This window comes from Marmota monax, unplaced genomic scaffold, assembly GCF_021218885.2.
Source record: "Marmota monax isolate L192 unplaced genomic scaffold, Marmota_monax_Labrador192_F-V1.1 WCK01_AAM20220418_F8-fsc00011, whole genome shotgun sequence".
In the NCBI taxonomy this organism is placed as follows: domain Eukaryota; kingdom Metazoa; phylum Chordata; class Mammalia; order Rodentia; family Sciuridae; genus Marmota; species Marmota monax.
In genome coordinates this window covers 5,089,250-5,112,157 of record NW_026693082.1, presented here as the reverse complement: position 1 = coordinate 5,112,157, position 22,908 = coordinate 5,089,250, and the positions used below count along the sequence as shown (strand labels likewise).

The 22,908-nt window shown below is 46.7% G+C and overlaps 1 long non-coding RNA gene across 3 annotated transcripts; it reads left to right on the top strand.

Annotated features, from left to right (window-relative positions):
* Window positions 1-2,776: 2,776 nt before the first annotated feature.
* On the top strand, window positions 2,777-21,947 carry LOC124099264 (uncharacterized). 3 transcript variants are annotated; one of them, XR_006853904.2, is made up of 4 exons: window positions 2,777-2,974; window positions 15,195-15,256; window positions 15,762-15,825; window positions 16,907-21,947. It is a non-coding gene; the product is annotated as an uncharacterized LOC124099264 (long non-coding RNA). The 3 variants fall into 3 exon arrangements; XR_006853903.2 differs by lacking the exon at window positions 2,777-2,974 and adding an exon at window positions 8,552-8,874; XR_006853905.2 differs by lacking the exon at window positions 2,777-2,974 and adding an exon at window positions 8,917-9,199.
* Window positions 21,948-22,908: the final 961 nt, after the last annotated feature.

Sequence of the window (22,908 nt, the reverse complement as noted above, 5' to 3'; positions counted from 1 at the left end):
TGGACCAAAGGTGCTAATGTAAGAGGAGAAAGCCGGCCAGGGCTGTCTGCAGATTCTTCTTCAACCTCCAGGTACAAGACAGGTGCCCGTCATGAGAGCGTCTATGACCTACTTTCTAGAAAGGCAGTTTGGAAATTCCATATGATCAGCTCTTGGGGGAAGGTCAGAGAGTGACTTTTATGCTTCTGCTGTTTTCTCAGATTACAAGATTCCACATTTGGGGGTGGTGTGTTCTGAGCCCAGACAATTCACAGGTTCTGGGTATTAAGGTCTGGATATCTTGGGGGACATTTTTTTCTGTTTCTCATACTCCCCTTTAAAGGCTACACCTTCTTTGAGAGCACCTGGTATCTCCTTAACTTTCTGGTGGACATTGACTTTTATAGTGAGTGTATTCTCTGACTCTAATTATCTAGCATCAAGGCTGATCTTCATTTGGTCCTGACTATGGGATGTTATACTAAATGAATATCAGTTAGCTTTAAACTGCTGTTCCAATTCTGTCGATAGCCTCTTAGAGCCATCAATCAAACATTTCTGCCAACTAATTAATCTGGAAATTAAAATTTTGTAAGCACTTGGTTAGCTTTGTCAATGATTGAGATATTTAGCAGGCCAGACTGAAAGCAGAGCCCTGGGGCACATCATCCAGAAACCTCTCTCCAGATCCATTCAGTCAGTTTTCTTCCCGTTCCATCCTCTCTCCTCATGGGATCCCTGCTTATCTATGTCCTGGAGTTGGGAGTAATGATTTCAGATCAAATTTTATTCCCCATATTCCAAACCCTATTTTAAATACCTTGATTTTGAATCTACTCTGACTTTTGGAACTCGTTGAGCATCTGACACTACAAGAAGACTGGAGATAGGACAGTGGGTCTCAAACTTCAGGGTACATCAGCATCACCCGGAGGGCTTGTTAGAGCAGACTGTGGGTCCTTGCTGCCGAGTTTCTGGGTTGGCAGTCTAGGGAGAGACCTAAGAATTCACATTCTTGTGAGTTTCTGAATGGTGCTGAGACTGTTGGCCTGGGAACCAACACTGAGAACCACTACAGTTTCATCATATCTTCACATAAACAAAGATGTCAGGACTCTCATTGCTTCTCTATAAACGTTTGGCCAAAACAGGTGTTTAATATTTGCTAAACAGTGAATAAGCACTTAATGACTTGAATTAAAAGGCTGAGCACAAACACTAAAGCATGGTGTCATGCTGTTTTTCAACCAAGAAGATCATTCTGCACCTGTGCTTCTGGGGCATCTTTGCTCCTTAGATCCATTTTAAGCTCAGGGCCCCGGCACTGCCTTTCTCCCAACTAGGCCCTGACTCCAGGAGTGCCAGTCACTCACATGAGACGTGACCGCCTCGAAGTAGAAGGATGGCCCTTGCTTTGACAGCTGGGTGATGGAAATTTCAAAAGGGGGCCTTCTGGGAGATGTTGGAGAGGGATCTTCATGTTGCCAAACCCTGAGGATGGGAGTTCCTCTAAGGTGGGCTCAGCCTTGGGCCTCCCAGGAGACCCCACCTGCCTTAGCTTCTCTGGATAATTTTCCCAGGTTTGAAGACCCCAAAGCCCAGAGGGACACATCCCAACCTTGCTGATTTGATCTAAAATAGAACTACCTGTAAATTTACTTTACAAAGTAAGAAATTGACACATATTTTCTCATCTTCTTTCTTTTTGCTGTGCTATTCAGAATCATTCGAATGCTCATGGTTGCTTCACCTTCTGTGAGATTTCAATCAACAGCACAGATGTCCAGGTGCAGAGGATATAGGAGAGGGTCCATGTCACAGGGGCTAACTTTCATTGATGATTGAAATTCCCAGGCATTTTCACATTTTAGTAAGGAAGTAAAACACAAGGTTGGTCTATACCATGGTTGGAATAGTTTCCTTTAAATCAGTGTTAAAACCTAAATCACCTGATTCAGGAGGCTGAGGCAGGAGGATCTCAAGTTGAAAGCCAGCCAAAGCAGTTTAGCAAAGCCCTAAGCAATTCAGTCAGACCCTGTCTCTAAATAAAATACAAAAATGGGCTGGGGATGTGGCTCAGTGGTTAAATGCCCCTGGGTTCAATCCCCCAAGCCAAAACAAAATAAAACCCTAATCACCAAGATAGTGGTATTAGAAAGTGAAGTCTTGACAGAGCCCTCATGAATGAAATTAGTGCCCTTGTAGGAGAGAAGGAAGAAAGCTTCTTTCTCCCCTTGCAAACCAGATATAAACATAGTCAAAAGGTGCCATCTATGAAAACTTTTAAACTTACTCAAACTATGTTCTATGGTACTTCAACTGAACTTTTATTCTTTGATCCTACATCATTCATTCCTTGTTTCTATCCAAATCCTTTGTGAAGATGGATGTTACATATTCAATATATTTAAGAAAACGACTTGCACCTGTAACTCATTGGTTCCTTGCCAAAATGTATGAAATTCCAGGAAAGAGAACCAATAGTGTTATATTTGCCCTGAAGATGAGCACAAATGCAATGAGGAGCATTCAGTTGATACTCGGTTCACGACACGTGGTGGCACGGCCTTCTCTGTCCTTACCATTCTGCCTTTCTCTGGCATCTCCGCCCTTTCACGCCTTACCCTGCGTGAATCTCGCTGTTGCCAAGATCTCTGAGGTCTCCAAGGGAAACCGCCCCTAGACCACTGATCAGGAAAGTCCAAAAAATCACCTGGGACGCGTTAGGGAACTGGCGTCCAGCAGGGGGAGCCCTGGTTGCTGTCTGGGGGACGACCTAGCTCCGTGCCAGCTGCAGGCGGATGAGACAGCCGCGCAGGGAAGTCCCGCGCGTGTTTGAGGCGCTGCGAGGTGACTCGGGCCCTCAGGGAGGCATCGGTCTCTCCCCAGGCCTGGAGCTCAGCCGGGTGACAGGCGACTGACGGCCCGGCCCCCGACGGGCGGATGATGGACAGCGCGGCGCCGGGCTGTGAGCGCGCGGGCGGTGACGCTGCGGGTGAGCGGGGTCACCGAGTCACTAATGGCCCGTTCCTGCGCCGGCGGAGGAAATGGCCCTGCCTAGCATTGATCTTGGAAGTGGCTGAGTCGGCGCTGCGGTTCTGAGGAGTCCAGCCGCCTCGCGCCAGATGCCCTTCCGTGTCCATCCTGCAGCCCTGTCCCCACCCCATCCCCCTCCCAGACCCCTTCCCCCCCTTCTTTCTCCCTCTCTCTGTCTCTCCTTCCATTTTCCCTGTCTGTCCCCGCACTTCACTCCTCTCTTTCCCTTTTAAAATGTTTCCAAATTCCCAGCCAGGAGCCCCTGTCTTTAAAAAGGGATATAACTTAAACATTGAGATTTTTAGATCAAAGATCACTGGAAAGCAATTTTGTAAACTTTGCTTTTATCCGTGGATTGTGGCTCCAGGAGATGGGGCTGTTTAAATGGCTACAGCCCCAAACAGCCTCCTCCCCTCTACTTTGAAGCTATGAGGAAGGTCGGAGTTCTGAACATTTTCTCTGGAGGAAGTTTGGGAGTTCTGATGTCCACTTTCTCAGTAAGGAGAGGCTGGTGGAAATTTACTGGGCAGTTACTACATGCCAGATGCTGTGCTGGGTCCCCCACACAATGAACACATTTCATTTTCCTGCCAATCCCATGATTCTCTTTTTTTTTTTTTTTTAAAGAGAGAGAGAGGAGAGAGAGAGAGAGAGAGAATTTTAATATTTATTTTTTAGTTATCGGCGGATACAACATTTTTGTTTTGTATGTGGTGCTGAGGATCGAACCAGGGCCGCACGCATGCCAGGCAAGCACGCTACCGCTTGAGCCACATCCCCAGCCCCCCATGATTCTCTTTTAAGGCAGGACAAAATTAGGGCTCAGGGGTGCATGGTAACTTGCTAGCTGACCTACCTAGTCTTGGCCACAGGCAGACATGGGGCATCCAACTCCAACTCTGGAAGGGTCCTGATCCGCCCCACACCTCCTTCTAGGAAACCAGTTCCAAGGATAGACTGAAGGAAAAACAGCTTCTAACAGATGGGAGTGAGAAGGTGGCAAAGAGTGGTCCCAAATCCATTGCCCTACACTCCAGGGTCAAGAGGTGTACAAAACAGGGACACAGAGCTTGCTTCGGGCACTGTTAGCATCAACATGATCAGTATTTCCTCCAGTGTCTTAGCATTTGCCTAGCTTGGGGTGAGGGTGGGGTTAGGAGCTATATTAATTTACTAGGATCACCATAACAAAATACCATAGACTGAGTGGCTTAAACAACAGAAATGTACTTTCTCACAGTTCCAGAGACTGGAAGTCCAAGTTCAAGGTGTCCGCAGGGTTGATTTCTCCCAAGGTCTCTCTCCTTGGCTTGAAGATGTCTACCTTCTCTCTTATGTCCTCATATGGTCTTTCCTCTGGGCATGCATGGTGCTGTCACATTTCCCCAAGAACACAGTCATAATTGGATAAGCGTCCACCCTAAAGGCCTGATTTTAACTTGATTACCTCTTTAAAGACCCGGTTTCCAAATGGATTCAGGATTTAACGATTCAGGACTTTACCCATGGATTTTGTTGGGGGGAAGGAGGGACACATTTGAAATAGAAGCCATATGGACACATATATAGGGACACATATATAACCCAAATAGGTTTTAGTTGCGTGATGGCACACCCTGCAAAATGTGCACTTTCATGTGCAAATTGGTTATTTTTTTATGCGTGCACAAAAACATCTTCCTTAAAAACAGACATCCGTGAGAAAAATGTTCAAACACTCTGTACATTCCCTATTCGTTGTTTTTAAGAGTCATGAGTCTTTGGTTTGGCTCAAGAAAAATTATGTATGAAATCCAATAAATGAGAAGTCTATTGCTCAACCACTTTTGAAAAATGTCTATCACAGAGGCCAATTTTTTTTCTCCTATCAAGTCTTGTGATTCTCTATGAACCAGATCTTTGCAAGAAAAAGCTTAAGAGGGCGGGTGAGTGTAGTTCAGGATTTAGGACACTAGGTGGCGCCTGGGTTAGAGGCGAGGAGGAGACAAAATGTCTGCAGGCTCACTCGGTTCAGGCTCTTGATTTGGTTTGAATGAAGAATGCATCATTCTAAAAGTTGAATTTTTTTCAATCAAAAAGAAACCTACTGCTCTGATTCTAGTGAAAAAGTCAGATTTGCGTGTGCGCTCGCGCGCCATGTGTTTTAATGAGCAGTCTGTAATCTAGGGATCATAATTGAACCAGACTGTAATAGATATTATTATCAGGAGCTCTTTTTCTCTATCAGAAATGTTAGGCATCTTCTGTGTTCTCTTTGAGATGACACTTTCAAATCTCGTCCTCCCCTTGTTCCCACAGGACTGTGAGCCTCCTGGGTACAGACACTCCTTCCACAGTGGCGAATACAGATTCATGTCTCTGCTGAATACATTGGCTGTCTGTATGCAGGGGACCATATCAATTGAGTGTTAGAGCATAATGTTAGGAGAAAAGGGGGCATCCGTAGAGGAGGTGAAAAAGTGTTTGCAAAGTGCAGTTCTCATTATGTGCAATTCCCCAGGCCATGTACTATAGAGCTTCACCTTAATTTAAGTTCTGGGGTTGGAGTTGTAAGTATCAGGATGTTGCTAGTATATTTCTCTCCTGGATTCTCATTCATTTATTCTCCTAGGCTACTGTGGGGTGGTTGGGGGACTCTAGATTACACAGCTATAGCTCCCCCCTCCATGTTGCTGGATGAAGCAAGGGCAGGGCAATAGATGACATACGCATGGCTAGATAATGTTCTCCTGAACTGTCCCTAGTCTGCTAGGTCTGAAGTCACAGGGCTTCTATTTCAACACCAGGTGCTCACACCATGTTCTTTGTTCAATGGTAAAAGACAGATTATCCTGTGATTCCCAGTTGCAGCTTCACATTTTACCATTTGTGTTGGCTGGTCTCCAGTGTTCCCTCCTCCTATTTATTTGAGAACTTTCTCCACTCTCAGGGCCTCAGAGACTGTTCTGTTCTTTGTGAACTGGTCTGGTCTCTGTCTCCCACTCTCTTGACTTCTGGCTTTCCAGCCGGGCTCAGCCATTGGATGGAGGAGAGAAAAGTGATGTCTGTGCCTGTGGTCCCCTCCTGCTGATGGTGGCAAGTCCCTCTGGGGCCATGCTCCTCTTAGCAGCCCTTCTGGGACCTCTCATGAACTTGCTATGACATCACCTTCTGCCCTCACCCCTTGAAGCAGCTTTCTGCTCTGCTGCCCCTGGTTGGTTTGTTCACCTGTCCAGGCCTCCCTCCAGCCAGCCCTTGGAGACACTGGCTCTTTCCTGGAAGCCTTCCATGGATTCACTGTCCAATCAAACTGGCGTTCCTAACTTAGCCTTTTTGAGCCTCCGTTTCCTTCTAAAATGGGAACATTAATATCTACCTTGCTGGTTGTGAGCAACAAATATAATAACCACTATAAAACAAGATACATTAAAATATTAATTTCATATAAAAACATAGTTATTGACACAATGAATGCCACAGGTTAGGAACTTGATCAATGCTTTTATTCACTTATGTTGATTTTTTTCATGAATGGATAGATTTATGAATGGATGGATGCTCAAGCACCTTAGAAAGGACGGGAGTGCCAGCACACACCATGGTCCAGGACGTGGACTCTGAGGCCAGACTGCCTGCAGTAGAACCCCAGGCCCTTTCGAGCTCCGTGGGACCTGTCTGTGTTTCAGTTTCCTCAGCTCTTAAGTGCAGCCAATGATAGGACCGCTCCCCCACAATGTGGGTGCAGACAGGATTATACCAAGTAATATGCAAAGCATGTGTCTTTGATTATTTCTGAAATGTACTAAACTGATGTTGCCCCTCCTTCTTGTTTTGGGTGACTCCCCGCCCCTCCACCAGTCAAAGCTGCACAAGTCCAATTGCCATTTGCAGCCACATTCAGCAGGAACCTTGCTGGTGGCAGGGGGCAGCCTTTGGGTCTCATCTGTCCCAGTGGCAGCTTGAGACTGGGTCCCCGATGCTTTGGAGTAACAGTTCAGAGGCTGGGCCAAACTTGAATGCTAGACTCAAGCTGTTATCTCAGCAGGGAGCAGGCTGGAAGGTTTTAGCCTCCAAGCTCAGAGTCAGCCGACGGTCATGTGGAACAAGTCGGCAGATGGTGGGATGAGATGGCCGCATCCCTGGCCCTGTGGTGTTCCTGTAGTCTGGGAAGATGGGGGGCAGCCTGAGCAAAGAGGGCTTCGGAACAGGCGCCTCCTCTGGCTCCTTGGGGTGAAGGTCCTGCAGATCATAGTCCACCTTCCTGCCAGGATGCAAAAGTGTCCTCTCCATCCTTGAATCCCGGGAGTTGAGTGGAATTTGCTGCAGATGTGTCATCCATCCTCTGAGGACTTCCTTCACTGTAGCACCCATCTGCATGAGCTCTGGGAGGATGGCGTTGGAGCCCGTCTTGGTGGGTGTCACGAATATTTAAGCGTGGTTGCTGCAGAGAGGGGAAAGTGGGTTCCTGATTGTGCAGCCGCCGGCCTTTTTGTTGGTTTGTGATGGGGAGGACGGGACCATTTAGCACATGAAACTCCCGCCCATGTTAGCTCAGTGCTTTATTAACGAAATCTCTGATGTCCCAGTATCAGATGGAAATCAGCACTGCTTTACCTAGAATTCCAAGAAAACTGAGTGTACCATCAGGATGGAACCCTCTCTCACCTCTTTTAGTGTAGAGTGGATAATTTAGAATGTTTTACTCTTCCTTCATTGTCCCATCTTCCATCCCTGTGGCAGTAGCAGTACCTGTGCAGGTGTTCAGTCAGTGAGAGATGGCGTGTGCGACCGTGGTCCCACGACGTTAGGATGGAGCCCAAGCAGACCTCTCACCTAGTGATGGCTCGCAGTCTTAATGTGTGTCACAACAACAATGTTGCCCAATGACACGTTCTCAGAATGGGTCACTGGGGTTGAGCCGCATGTGACTGCCTTGTGTCCCCTGTCCTCAGGCCCTCTTTAATTTTTCCACTCCTTTCCAAAAGTTTGATTCTTAGCACAGAATAATTATGTCCTGGTAAATTCTTTCATTTGTAATTTCTTAAGTTCTTTTGACATAAACACATGTAGGTTATGTTAGAGTTTTCCATTTATTTTGTCTTAAAATAGCATTTTATTACCAAGGCACGTTTGATCTGAGATGTGACGTGACCTCCCAGGCTTTTTACGGTTGACCCATGATTCACATTTTGGGTCTGTAGCTTTTTTGCAGGTTCCAAATGGGCCCAAACCTTGTCCATAGGGGATTTCAAATCATTTCTGTGATTCTGAGAAGTCTTTTTATTTTGGGGATGGGTGGGTGGGTACTGGGGATTGAACTCAGGGACACTTGACCACTGAGCCACATCCCCAGCTCTATTTGGTATTTTATTTAGAGACAGGGTCTCACTGAGTTGCTTAGTGCCTCGCTGTTGCTGAGGCTGGCTTTGAACTCATGATCCTCCTGCCTCAGGCTCCCAAGCTGCTGGGATTACAGGCGTGTGCCACCATGCCCAGCTCGAGAAGTCTTTTTGACATCTCAGGCAAAATCTGTGTCTATTCTCCCTCTCACTGATGTTCCCTATAACTTCAATGGGAAAGTCTCAATTTCATTACTTAAATTCCTTGGGGATGGGGATATGAAGTAGTTCATGCTCCAGGTCTGATCCCTTTGTGAGGACCCCCCAGGAGGCACCTGCCTGGCCTGTGGGATCTTGGGGACTTCCTCTGGGCTCATTTTCCTTTCAGGCTGGCCCTGGGGGGTGCCTGTGACGGCAGAACTCCACCTCTTGCTCTGTGCCCAGGTGACCCTGCTCCTGCTGCAGTTATTACCAGATGAAACCTGAGGGAGGAAGGCCAGGTAGTTCCCAAACGTCACGAGGCCCCAGGTGACTCAGCAAGGTCAGAGTCTGCAGTGGCGGTGGTGGCAGCAGCCTCGCGATTGGCAAGTGGGAGCCTGGAGGGAGGGGGGATGTTAATGCCTGACTGTCTCCTCCCCACCTGCCTTGTTTCCGGCTCTGCCAGGCCTGTGATTGCATCATGCACACCTTTGTAAACAATCCATTTAGCAACCAAATTATACCCCGGGTAATTATAGCTTCCAGCCTCGTGTCAGGGGTTCCCAGTTCTACAACCTGTCTCTGGTGATATCACAGCCTGCAACAAGAGGGGGAACCGGCTTTTGCTGAAATCTTGACGAGACATTGGGGAGAGATGGCACGTGGGGGTGGGTTGCCTTGACTTATGCTAATTGTCTGCGGATCTTGTTTTGACAGTCCTGAAATTGTGTTTGGACTGTTGATTAGATCAATATGGGAAACCGGGCTGGAGCAGTTTGTCTTTGAGGAAATAACAATCTGGGTAAGATCAGCTTCTCTGGTGTGAAGGAGGAAGTTCATTCCTAGCTCTGGCCACCTTCCTGTTCCACTTGAAGCTGCCTTTTTCTACTGTAGCTCTTAAAATGGACAGGGGACACCCTGGCACAGGCCAGGAGCTGGACAGTGGGTGGAGTAACAGCAGAAGGCAAGACTAGATGGGTAGCCAGCCTGTGCATTTAGAAAGAGGAATCCACGGGGGCCGGGGTGTGGCTTAGTGGTAGGCTCATGCTCCGCATATGTGTGAACCTGGGTTCAGTCACCAGCTCCCAAAAAATTAAATCAATGATAGTAAATAATTAAAGCAATTAATAAAAAGAGATATCCAAGGGATTACTCTGAGCCTCTTTCGGTGGCTCTACAGACAATGGTTCTATAAAAGGGCACAGTGGGAGGGGAGAAGGGCACCAAGTAGGAGACGGCAGCAGTAGGGGGGACCGTGGAGTAGCCACAGGCTGAAGAGAACCTGATTAGGGCCCTGTGCCAGCAAAGGAGTGGGTATGTCTCAGATTTCCTAAAAGCAGCATCTGCTGGTGATGCTTGGGTTTATGACCTTGCTGGTCGCTGAGATCTGATGATTCTTTACACCTCTGGTGACAGGAAGATTTCATCACTGGAGCTGAGGACAGGAAGCCCCACAGCCATTTACACATGCCACATTCCAAGGCAGAGCGGGCCTGTGCAGCCTGGGATTCTGTGGCTGGGATTCCCTCTGCAGGTGTGCCGCCTCTCTGTCGCAGAGGCCCAGAGGCTCACGCCGGCATGGAAGGCGACAGGGAAGGGAATGAAAATGAGCTGTGTATGAGTGTCTCCAGGCTTCCCTCCCTGCCCGTCAGAGAGCTTTGCATCTCAGCTGACTGGCCTTCCCCGTCCTGTCCACTGGGAAGGGGCCGCCGTGTTTAGGGTGCTTCTCTGCTTGCTCAGCTGTGGCTGGCCAGGGGTCCTTTGGGATGATTTTAGGACAGAGTTGCTAGAGTACAAGGGAACTAGATGGGGAAAAAGGGAAGGAGATTTAAAGAAGTATTGCCGTGAGCCCTGTGTCTCTGTCACAGTGTTTAAGAGATGTATATATAAAAATATAGACGGTCATTTTGAGGGTTTTTGCCACAGCACTGGTCTGAGACTGGGCCACATGGAACATGGAGTATGTGGAGGCAACGTGATCACGAAGGCTGGACAGTAGCCAACACTTCCCTGTCTTTTGTGAGAGTCTGGCAATGGAGCTCTTCTGGCTTAGTCTACATCCTTGAGAGCTTTAGCACACACACAGACCCTGGGATACAGGCTCTGATCTCAGTCCAGCAGGAACTGAGGGGAAAACATTTGTTTCCCTCGGAAACTCTCAGCAACACATTCATGCAAGCTTTCCAAAAGGCTGGGTCTGGAGCCAACTCCACTGTGCATTTAGAGGCCTCTGCCCATTTTTCTAAGTCCATTTCTGGGACTCTTTGTAGAACTATGATCCCATTTAAAAAATTTGCCTGAGTGCTTCCTCAAACGCAATGGATAATTTGCTTGGCTGTACTATTAGCATATGTTTGCATATTTGTTTCCTAATTAAAATATGAGTAAGAAGAAAAGGCTAATTATACCCAAAGTGCATGAGTCGTCATGATTAAAACCACATTTAATAATTTTACTTACTGGTTTTGAAATCCTGAGTGATCTGCTATTCATCATTTGCTCCCCTCAGTCCCCACTGGTCACACCTCAGGGGATTGCTGTGGAGAGGGTTCTCATTCTTATCATGTTTTAGCTGTGTACTTAATGTTGTGGGGAGGACTCCAGATCAGGTGCTGTGGAATTGGAATTTGAAGCTATTCCTAGGCCTCAGAAAGACTAGAATCAAATGGAGGAGAAAGGACCCATGTAGAAATTACACCCACACCAAAAGAGGACTGGGCCCAGGTACCTTCAGTGGTACCATCGGCCCAGTGGGCTGCTGGATTCGACCCCTGCAGATACCAAATTCTGTGGATGCTCAGGTATCTTAAATAAAAAGCTGTCGTATTTGCTTATAACCTACTCACATCCTCCCATAGACGTTAAAGCATCTCTGGATTACTTATAATATCTAATGTAATGTAAATGCCATGTTATCCTGTGTTGTTTAGGGAATAATGACAGGTGGATAAAGTCTGCACATGTTTAGTACGGACAATTTAAAAAATATTTTTGATATGCACGATTGATTAGTTGAATTCATGGATGTGTAACCCATAGATATAGGTTTTATTGTTAAGATTCCTAGTCTTAAATTGGGTGGTGAGCTTCTTAATCAAATAATATTATTGAATTCATAATAGTACAAATGTTATCAGGTACTCTTGAATATGCTGCATATTACTTGAGTGTGTGAGTGTTGTGTGTGTGTGTGTGTGTGTGTGTGTGTTACTGGGGATTCAACCCAGGACCTCACACATGCTAGGCAAGTGCTCTACCACGGAGCAACATGCCCAGCCCTTTTTATTTTATTTTGAGACAGGGTCTCACTAAGTTGGTCTTGAACTTGTGATCCTTCTGCCTCAGCCTCCTGAGTTGCTGGGATTATAGGCATGAGACACTGTCCTGGGCTCAGGTTTTTTTTTTTTTTTTTTAAATTATTATTTTAAAATGATAACTAGCATCTCAGGAAAGTTGCTGCTTTTATTCATGATAAGGAGCCAATCTTTTTAAGAATACTGAGTTCTGAAGAGTTAACTTTTAGGAGAAGGGAAAGCAGAAAGTCCTAATTTGGACACATTTCTAAGACTCCTGGAGTTTCCATCAGTTCTGGTGAGTTTAGGTAAGTCAAATAAGCAAGTTGGGCAGAGTCACCTTCTTGGCCTGCATGGGCCTCTGGTCCATTAAGTGACACAGATCTGAGTACAACTGGGGCTGCCTCCCTGGCAGACACTGTCATTGAATGCCACCACAGAAGTACTAATGCTTGGGTCTCCAGTGGAAAACTACATGGCTCTGAACCTTCTACTGAGATTGAGTCCTGAGGTTGAGGCCTGTAGACCTTCTCGTCAGCCCTGTGAGGGGTGCTGAGAAACAGGAGGGGAAGAGCCGGCAGGAAGGGCCCCTTCGCCTTTGCTCCCCTCAGTCCCCACTGGTCACACCTCAGGGGTTGCTGTGGAGAGGGTTGGCAAGTGTCAGGAACAGAGAAGAGGCCACAGTGCCACCAAGCCAGCACTGACCATCCTCCTGGTCCAGTCAAACTCCTCCCCTTCCCGATGCCACCACCCTCTCTCAGTCCTTAGGGGTTCCTGCCCCTTCAGTGACACAGTTTCCTGAATGATGGATCTCCCTACCTTTGGGCTGTCCCTCCCCATCCAAAACGTACCCAGAGAGGGAGATCAGCTTTATTCTCTTGCTCAAAATATTCCAGGCTCTGCCCGTTTCCTTGTAGAGACGAGTCCCCTGTCAGCTAGTGTTGGGGGCCTTTTAGGCTGTGGCTCCAGTCTCCCTCTGCGCTCTAGGGAGACTTGGCTCCCAGTGGGCCTCTCTGTGCCCAGTGGGTCTCATCTCTTTGCAGATCCTTCTTGGCTCAGTGCCCAGGCCCAGAGCCTGGCTCCTGCTTGCACAATTATCTCTTGGTCTGTTGTCTTCTTGCCTGTTTTCTTTTGGCATCCTAGATGCTTGGAGAAGGCAAAGCGTGAGACTGGGGAGGGGTTACAAAGACCTTACTGTGGCCACTAGTGTAGCTCAGTGATAGTGTGTGCGCTTAGCAGTTTTGAAGCCCTGGGAAGAAAAGGAAGAGAAAGAAGAGGAAGAAGGTTCTAGGCACTGCCTAATAAAATAAGGACTAACTATGATGGGGCAGCGGGTAAACTGAGCATTCAAGTACTAATCCTATATCACTCAGGCCTGTCTGCACCCACCCCCATCCCCTTTCATGGCAGATCAGCCACCAGGTGACTTGGGGTGTTCTTGTGTTCCAACCTTAGTCCAAATCCTAACCAGATCCTTGTCTGGCTGTTTTCGAATTTCTTCCCAATTTCTCATCCTCCCTGCTTAACTGTCACCGTGAAAGTCTCCCTAGCACACTGACAAAGAGGTCCACCGCCCCCCTAGACCAAGATCCACATTCCTTTACCCGGGGCATTCCATTTGTGCTTTCCTCTGTCACTACATAGGCCACCTTCCTGTCCTGTGACAACCTTTGTTGTGTCCTGACCCTCTCTCTGAAAGTGCCCCCCCCCCCAGCCCTTGCTTCGTGGCAGGCCTTACTTTACACAGAGAAAAGAAAGAGATGGTCCTTGTCCTGTCTGTTCAGACTCCACTCAAATCTCCCATTCTCGATGGACTGATTCGGTATCTATCTAGTCTAGGTCGCTGGTCTAGACGCTGCAAGGGATGCCACATTGAGTAAGAACCAGTTCTTTTCCTCCAGAGGCTCCATGCTGCAAATCCGTCTCTCTCCATGAAACTTTATGTCCCCTCCCACTCAAGCCCGTGGAAAAGCAGCTAAATTCCTACTGCTCTGTGTTAATCAGGGTCTATGGGCAGGCAAGAAGCAGCGATGGACTCCAGAGTAACCTTTGACCCAGCAATTCCACTGCCAGGAGATGACTCCAGGACCCCCCACAGGGGACATCAAGGTTGATAAAGAAGGATGCCCATGGCACCACTGTTTGCGTAGCAGAACAACCCAAATGTCTGCCAAGAGAAACCTGGTTAAATAAATGATGGAACATTCTTAGACCTTTTCCAAAGATTTAAGAGGGCTTCCATTTGCTGATGCCAAGATAAAGCCACCTCTGAGTTAGATTATGGAGTGAGAAGAGCAGAAACCAGCACAGTGTAAACAGTGTGATCCATCTCCCGTAATTTAAAAAAATGAGACGCTATATATTTTGGTAAATGCACACATTTATTTTGGTAGAAAATAGACAAGAAGCTGATAACAGTGACACCTTTGGAAAAAGGGACAGAAAGAGAAGTTCTTACGTTTTATTAGATACTGTTTGATTTTCTTACTTTATACCATTGACTACATTTACTGGGAAAGTTCAATAAGTGTCATCTGGATGGTGGAATCAGGGGACAATTCTGGTTTCTCCCTAGAGTTTTCCATATAAAATGAAATTCAAGAGTTGTATTCTTAGGCCAGGAATCCTGAGTTGTGCCGGTGGGGGTGCAGGGAAGGAATGGTATTCAGCCTGTCCTGAGCTTTTGCTGATGGGTCAGGTTTGAAAGTCACTACAGGAGCTTCTGGAACCCGACCACTCTCTTCTCTGGCCCAGGGGGTGTGAAGATGTGAGGTCTGGCTCACTGTAGCCCTTTTGCTTCTCTGAAACAAAACTGGTGGTGATTCCACAACCTAAGGACAAGCAATGGGTGGTGACAGAGAAACAGGGACCCTGGTGACATTTTTGGGCCACAGAAGCACGCTTCACCCAAAGGTGAAGTCTCTAGACTTTTCACTTATGAAGCCAATAAATCCTCTGTGTTGTTTAAGGCAGCTCGAGTTCGGTCCTTCGTCACCTGTAACATTAAGAGTCCTGAATGATAGACTTCCATTAACTGAGACAAGTTGAGGATGTCTTTATCCCTCGAAGCCTGAAATTGCCTAATTTATAAAGTATTTAATGATGTTTCCAAGATAAACCCTCGCCTGGCACCCTGGGCTCTATCTGATTGCCTGCTATATTTCTACCTCTAGAAATGATCTGTCAAACCGAGAAGGATGATGTTGGGATGCAGCCTCCATGCCAGTGAAAGAATTATGCTCTCTGGTTACCCTTTGTCATGTAACTCTTGAATAAATTTGGGTTCGACAGATTAAGGGCATAACCAAGAAATATTGCTTGTGATTTAACTGATATTTGGGTTTGTTCATTGAATCACTTCATTTGACAGCCATGTGTTGAGGACTCACCGTGAGCTGGAATCCCTGCTAGGCCCTGGGTGTAGACAGAGTGGTAAGTAAAACAGACCCGCTCTTTACCCTCATAGGGGTTAGAGGCTAATGGGGAAGATAGACACTAAACCAGTAACCAATATTCACACAGATAAACAAGGCATTTATACACTTAGATAAGTGTATAAAAGACCAGCACTGAGTACATAGAGAGCATCGCAGGGATTTCTAAAATAGATCCTTCTAAGGAGATCACTTTAAGCTGAGAGCTGAAGAAGGAATTGCTATTAATTAGGCAAAGAGTGAGGAAAAGAATGTTCCAAGGAGGAAGAAAAGCATGAGCAAAGGCCCTGAGGTGTATACGAACTTGACTCATTTGACTGCTTTGTATAGCCAGTGAATGAATGAGGGGAAGCTCTGCAGGGCACAGGGTTGGGGGGGGGTAGGGAGAAGCTCTATATTTTAGCCTAAGGGAAATGGGTGCCACTGAAGGTGATATCGCAAAGCAGGAGAGAGACATGTTCTGAGTTGTGTTTTTAAAAAGATCTCTTTGGTTTATTGTGCAGAGAATGGATCCAAGAGGCAAGGGTGGAACTGGTGAGACTAGTTGGGAGTTTTGCAGAAATCCAGGTGAGTTTCTGGGGACTAGGAGTCAGGTGGGGGCTGTAGTGGGAGAAAGTGGAGACATCCACTTTCAGGTGGCATCTGTGAGGCTCAGGAGAGTGGCTCTGTGTTCTGTGGCAGGTGGGAGGGAGGGTCAGGGAGGACCACCAGCCTTCTGCCCTGAGCCATTGGACAGACTGGGAAGGGCCCCTTGGATGTTGAACGTTCATTTTGAGCTTTGTCTGTGTGGACGTGTCCTTCTGCTGGGCCAGGTGGAAGTTTCGTCTTCCTGTCTCAGCTGATGGGCAGATCCCAACCCTTTACAGAGACAGATTTTTCTAAGCTTGTCTAGAAGCCAGGCAAGAGTGGGATGGCACACTTCATTGCTCTCCTGGAAGAGCAGGCAGATAAAGGAGGCAGGAAGCCAGTGCAGCGTTAGGGGGTTGGAGGGGAGGGGCTGGGAGGACGTCTGGCCACCCTGTCACTTTCTTTGCAAGACCCCTGAATCGTTGCCTCCTTTGTCCAGGGCCTCTAGTCCTGGGATAACTGAAGGAAGAATCGTAGTCCAAGAACCATCAAGGGCAGACAACCTCTCAGCCCTGGGGACATCCTAGCATCCTAGTTTTGAAAATTTCTTGAAGATTTTCATTCCATTGACCTATGTGGACTAGAAGCATATAGGAGTCTCATTTTCAATTTATTAACTTATTTTCCACAAACTATAATAACTACAAAAATTTTTTTTTGGAAGGAAACATATTCATGAGTCTATGACCCAAGAACAATGATATCTTTTTAAAAAATATTTTGCATATAACCTTCTAGTCCTTAATACATTAATCCAGTTCACCAAATTCTAATGAAGTACTCAGGACATACCAGGCCTTGTTCTCAGAACCAGGGATACAGACAATAGCAAAATGGACCAAAGTCAACAAACATGCATATTTCAAATAGTTAAGCATACAATATGCCATTTTAATCTTTAGGAATTTTAAATGGTATTTACATTTTTCTAAATTACTTAATGCCCACATGGTATGCTAACATGTTAAGAAAAGAATTTATTAAAATATTCACCAGTTGGGACCACTGTCTCTGCCAACAGACCCTGGGAATGATTCTCACCACTGCATCCCCAGCCGCCGGTACCATGCCCAACGGACAGAAGCAAATATTCAGTAAATATTAGCCGAAATGGCACTTTGTTTCTAGTTTGGGAATAGCACTAACACAGCAACAATCATCTGTGTACCTAGAGGCTTCTGTTGAATGATTCCCGAAGACAGATCTTTTCAAACTTGCTCATCAAAGTTCTCACGGCAGCAATAGAAATTGAACACTTGGGGGCAGGCATGAGGGGGGGCTGTCAATGGTGGCTACAAAATACACAAGTATTTAAATATAATTAAAATGATGTGGTCCAGGAAAATGTTTGTAATTACAGTATTACGTCTTTTCTATTGACTTTGGCACATCCCTGAAGAGAGTAGTGCCTCACTTTGGTCTACACAACAGGTTCAAGATGCATTGAATTGTCTTTCCCAAACATGCTGGAGTCCTGATCACCAGGACCCATGACGACAACCCAATGTAGAAATAGGGTTTTTTCAGATGAGCCAGTTAAGATGAGGTCAGAAGGTAGTCCCCAACCCAATATCTGTCCTTATAATGTAGGGACATTTGGATACAAAGACAGGTGACTAGCAGGGAAGACACCATGTGTACCTAAAGGCAGAGATCTGGTGTAGCACCTGCTGTGGGAGGCTGAACTAGCCCTTGACTGGGTCTGACTCCCCTGCTGAGTGATGTGGCATCTGGCGGCCATGCTGCTGGATAGCCCCGGTCTTCTAGGATTCCAGTGACTGTGTCTCGTGCATGGGTGTGCCTTCCTTTAGCCCCATGGGTCGAGCTACGCTCACCTGTTCCTTTGTGATATTGCCCTGCTTGGGATAGAATGTTCCATGGAAGTCCCCTTCTCTTACTCTGCCCTTGGATGTGGCCTTCCTAGATGTCAGTCAAGCTGCTGACTTCAGACATCATGAAACTGGACTCAGCCCCTTGAAACCTGACCCCTTGCCTCATTTGAATGGCTTCTCCTCAATAAAAGGGATCAGCACATGCTTCCTCTCTCTTTCTTTCTGTAGACTCTTAGGGTCAGAGGAGCCGTTACAGCACCCCCCAAAGAAAAAGGTATCTCTGTCTCTTGTGTGGTTATTTCCTGCAGCCCAGTTCCCCTGGAGTGACCCTGAGTGTTTTAGTTGAGAGCAACCTGGCAACCTGCAGGTCAAGATAGGCCAAAGTCCACCAGCAAATGCCCAGAAGCTGGGAGAGGAGGCCTAGAGGATACCAACCCTGCTAATACCTTGATCTAGGACTTCTGACCTCCATACCATGAGACACATTTCTGGAGTCAAACCATTCAGTCTGTGGCACTTCACTATGGCAGCTAGGTAAGCAAACTTGTACAGATGTTGTGCAATAAACTGTTTTTTTTTTTTCCTCCCAACCTAGTGGGTGTCCAATGACTCCTTAATCCTGATTTGATTTTTTTTTTTTATTACATAACTTGAGAGAATGAATGCTTGCCCGGGAGTCTGTTTGCTTATTGAACTCTTGCTTGTCTGTGTATGTCCTGAGGTGGGGTCTTGCTCCCACTTGGGAGGTGCCTGGATTAGTCTGTGCTCATTTGATGAAGTAAAAGATTAATTAACAACCTAATTGAATTTTATTTCATGGAACATCTGTCCAATTAAGTCTGACCAAAGAAAATATGGTCTTTAATACTTACATTTCCCGTCAGCACCTATGACTCCTTTTAATTTGCTGAAACAAGGGCTTTGAGGCAATTCTGCAGGGATCATTATTTTACTCTCACCACCTAGACAGGTCTGCTCAGAAATACTCATTGTTTTCTAACAGGTATGAGGAGGAATTCACTCACTTCCTACTTCCGGGCTCAGGAGTGCTTGCACATAGTAGGGCTTCATACAAGATGGAGAAATGAGCCTCGGATAATAAGTGACACCAATAACCAGTTATCATGTGGGGGTCTGAGGAGGCCTTTCCAGAGACTGAGGAGAAAAGAAGGTTCAGAAAAGAGTTTAAGGACGTCAGATCTGAGAAACAGAGCAGAGATTCATTGTGAAGGGGAGGTTCACATACCTGGGGGGCGGGCAATCTCAAGAGCAGGGTACTCCTCCAGGGCTGGCAACCAGGCAACTGTTAGGGTTCATGATTAGGTAGAATATGTATGACCCAAGAGGCGGGACTTCCTTAGGGGTTGGAAACTATCGGGCAAGATTGTGTTTCACCGTTAGGGGGTCTGGTATGTAGGTTTCAGTTTATATCAACATCTCTGGCTGTCAGGTGATGAATCCAGTGATGTGGCCACAGGGTCATGGTCCAATCAAACATTGGCCCCTGGCCTCACGAGATTAATGGTCTTTTTCTATCCAGGACTTGTTTCTGTTTTGCTACATTCCACAAAACTTATGGGGAACTGGAAAGTTACAAAGTAATTTATGAGCTGTTCTGTGCATCCTTACATTCTGGCCCTTTCTGTCCCTTAGGTTCCTTTGTCCAGCTCACAAACTGTTACGAGTTGTTTGTTCTTGTATTTTAATAGGGATATTTTTCTTCAGAAACTCAGTGTTCCTTGAATTTGTATTTGTATCCCTATATCCCTGAATTTATACCTTAGATCTACTTCTAAGAATGTGAAATGTCTGAAAACCAATCCTATGATGAGTCCCGGTACTAAGGCTACTTGCTACAACAGATAAAACTTCAAGTCTCAAGTTTGTATCTCACAGGGTCTGATGTGGGTCAGATGGCCAGCCTTTCTTGCAGCTAGAGGGTTTGTCTAAGGAGGATGAGTGAGGAGGGGTCCTTCAGGGCAGAGAAAGAGGGAGCTGGAGGAGTCCCATTTGCTCTTACCTGGTTCAGCCTGGAAATAGAAGCTGGTGGCCGATGCTCACATTTCATTGGCCAGCACTAGTCACATGACCCCATTCTAACTGGGGCAGGGTGTGCCCAGCAGGTCTTGGAAGAGTTCAAGTGTGTCTCTGTTGAAGTTTAACAGAAAAGTACCTGGGCCCGTGAATGGGTTCATGCAAATGCAAGGGTATTCATGAGGGAAATCTTTTTAAAAAGTAGCCTTGAAAAAAAAAATCAGAGTTTTTACGGTAGAGATTTGGAAACAGTCCACATCTCCCATGGAGGCAACCCTCATGTTCCCCTTTTGGAGGACAGAAAAGGAGATAAATGAACTGAAACCTCTCCCACCCTGCTGCTGCCCCTGCCAACTGGAAACCAGAACGGAGCCTCAAGGCAGAAAACAAAGTATATTCCTGCACGTTTGTGCAGTCGCTTTGACAGGTGTTCACCTTTGTGTGACTGCATTGGAGTGTGGGTGAGGTTAGCACTCGAGGCCCCAAACTCTGATTTGTGAGTTTCCTACAACTTTCTTTATCCCACAGGGGCTTCATGTCAGAGGCACCTGGGTTCCAGAACAGAAAAGTGAAAGGTTGGTCTGCTATTGAGGTGCTGGGACTCTCCCCGAGGGAGCCAGGGTGCCTGGGCAGAGTCTGAGAATCACCAGTGAGGAGGGTCCTTGGCAGGTAGAAGCATTTCTCTGGAGGTGACTCTTGGCATGAAGGAAAGGTTTTCTGGTTCTGAGTGTCAGGCTTCTTTGTAACACCCACTTGGCACCAAGGGAAGACCCAGGATGCCAATTCTAAGGCTTTTCCAAACCTGCCTTCCTTCTCTTTGAAATAAATGGCAAGTATTGATCAGCAAAACCTTGCTGTTTTTCGCTTAAGGCCTTCAGTCATTTCTAATTATGGATCTGCCCTGGACATTTTTTTCAAACTCATTTTACCAGGAAGTTGGTCTGGACAAGAGTTGCAGGGGCGAGGTCTCGCTGCACTGGCTTTGTGCCAAATACGCTCCTGATGTGCTTTACCAGCGCTATCAGGCGAGGCATTTTCAAGCCTTGAGTTTGAAAAGTGATAGAATCGGCCTGTTTCACAATTTTATCCCAAGGCGAAGACGCATAAAACTAACAGTGATAAGAATTTTTGTTACTTAAATGTCTGTCTGTGTGGCTGGCACTGTGCTAGATGCTTTATATGTGTTATTTCTAAACTTTAAAAAGGACTGCAATCGTGCCCATTGGATAAGTAAGAAAAATTGGAACTTGGGAGGGTTTACATATATGTCACTAGCTTGAAGTTATATACTTAGCAAGTGGCGGAGTCAGTTTACAAAGTCACAGGTCAGTAGTGGATTTATAATGCAGGCCCCTGTTTTCCAGATGAGGAAGGAGCTGCAGGGAGGTTGTGGGACCCTCCCAAAGTGACTCAGTTTATTAGTGACAAGTCATAACCCAAACCTGGGGTTCATGATTCAGTCAGTGGTCTGCTCTGTGTTACCCAATGCACATTTACCCTGGATGCCCTTATCTTTAGACCAGAAGAGAAGTCAGGGACTGGCCACCACTAGGTAGGTTCAGGGCGAGTGCTGGTCACAGGCAGGATTAGAGGGTTGAGACTTTCACCTTTACCCCAACCCCAACCTCTGAACTGAGCCGTGGCGAGTGCTGTGATCACGCATGCCTAAGCAATGAAGCCTCCCTGAAGACCCCAGAGGGTGGGTTTGGGGAGCTCCTGTGCAGCTGAGCACACACAAGCTCTGTGGCCTGCCGCAGTCTGGCTGGGCACAATCAGGAGCCACTTGTCAAAAGAAACTAACTTTATTTTTAGAACCACACACGACAAACAAAATAGTCTCTCAGGAAAAACCCTCAGAGCCTCAACTGCCACCACCGGCTTTCCCCAAGCCTCTCTCTCCCACCAAGCTTCTCTCCACCTCCCACAATCCTCCTGCTCTTGAGGCCGATTGGCTGGGTCACGTGGGCGGAGCCAAAAAAGTCCCCCAATGAGCAGCTCCGTGGTCTGAAAGGGCAGGGAAACAGTCCAATGAGCATCACCGCAGAGGAGCCAATCAGCTAGATGTTGCTGGGGCCGCTGTGAGCCAATCATCAGCCAGCAGCTGGAAGTTTGCTGGCAGCTGGAAGTTTGCTGGGGCCCCTTTGGCTGTGGCTCTCAACAGTGGCCCTCCCGGCAGACCCCGCCCTGGGCTTCTCCTCCATCTGGCAGTTCACCTGCATCCCTGTGATGTCCCTTGTGGTAGATAAACATAAGTAAGGTGCTTCCCTGAGTGCTATTGAGCTACCCCAGCAGCTCAGTAGGACTTGAGCAAGGGATTGTGGGAACCTCAATTTATACCCAATTGGTCAGAATCCAAAATCACCTCACATTTCCAATTAATAACTGAAGGAGAGGTCAGTCTTGTGGGACAGAGTCCTCAGGCTGTGAGATCTGATGCCATCTCCAGGTAGATGAGGTCTGGATTGGCCTGAACTATTGGACACCCAGGTATCTTCCTCTGTAGCATTGATTGCTCGGTGTGTGGGACTCCGTGCATCGGAAGTATTGTATTGAGTGGTAAATGAGAACAAAGGAAAAACATTTATTTTCCTTTTCCTTAAGCATCCATCACTAGACTGGTGTCCATCCTTCTAACACATATTGAGTTTAACATAAAGAACACAAGAGAGGAGAAAAATAAAAATTAAAAAAAAATGAGGCAAGCATTTGAAATGTTATAGCCTGAATATTTGTGTTCCCCCCAAATTCCTATGTTGAAATTCTAACTCTAATATCATACGAGGAGGTGATACTAGGACTTGGGGAAGTGACCAGGTCATGAAGGTAGAGCTTTTGTGGACGGAATGAGTGCCCTTATATAAGAACCCCAGAGAGGTCCCTTTCTACCACATAAGGACACAAGAAGATTGCCCTCTGCAACAGGAAGGGGTGACTCACCCAAATCCACTCATGCTGGATCCCAGACTTCCAGCCTCCAGAACCGTGAGGAATGCTTTCTGTCATTTCTAAGCTGCTGGCCTGTGGTCATTTGTTATAGCTGCCTGAACTGACCAAACCCGAGGTTACCTTCTAGCAGAGTTGGTAAACCTTGACTCAGGCCAAACATGACAGCCCTTGCACAGTAGGTACCTTACCAATCTTTCAAGGGTTACCATGA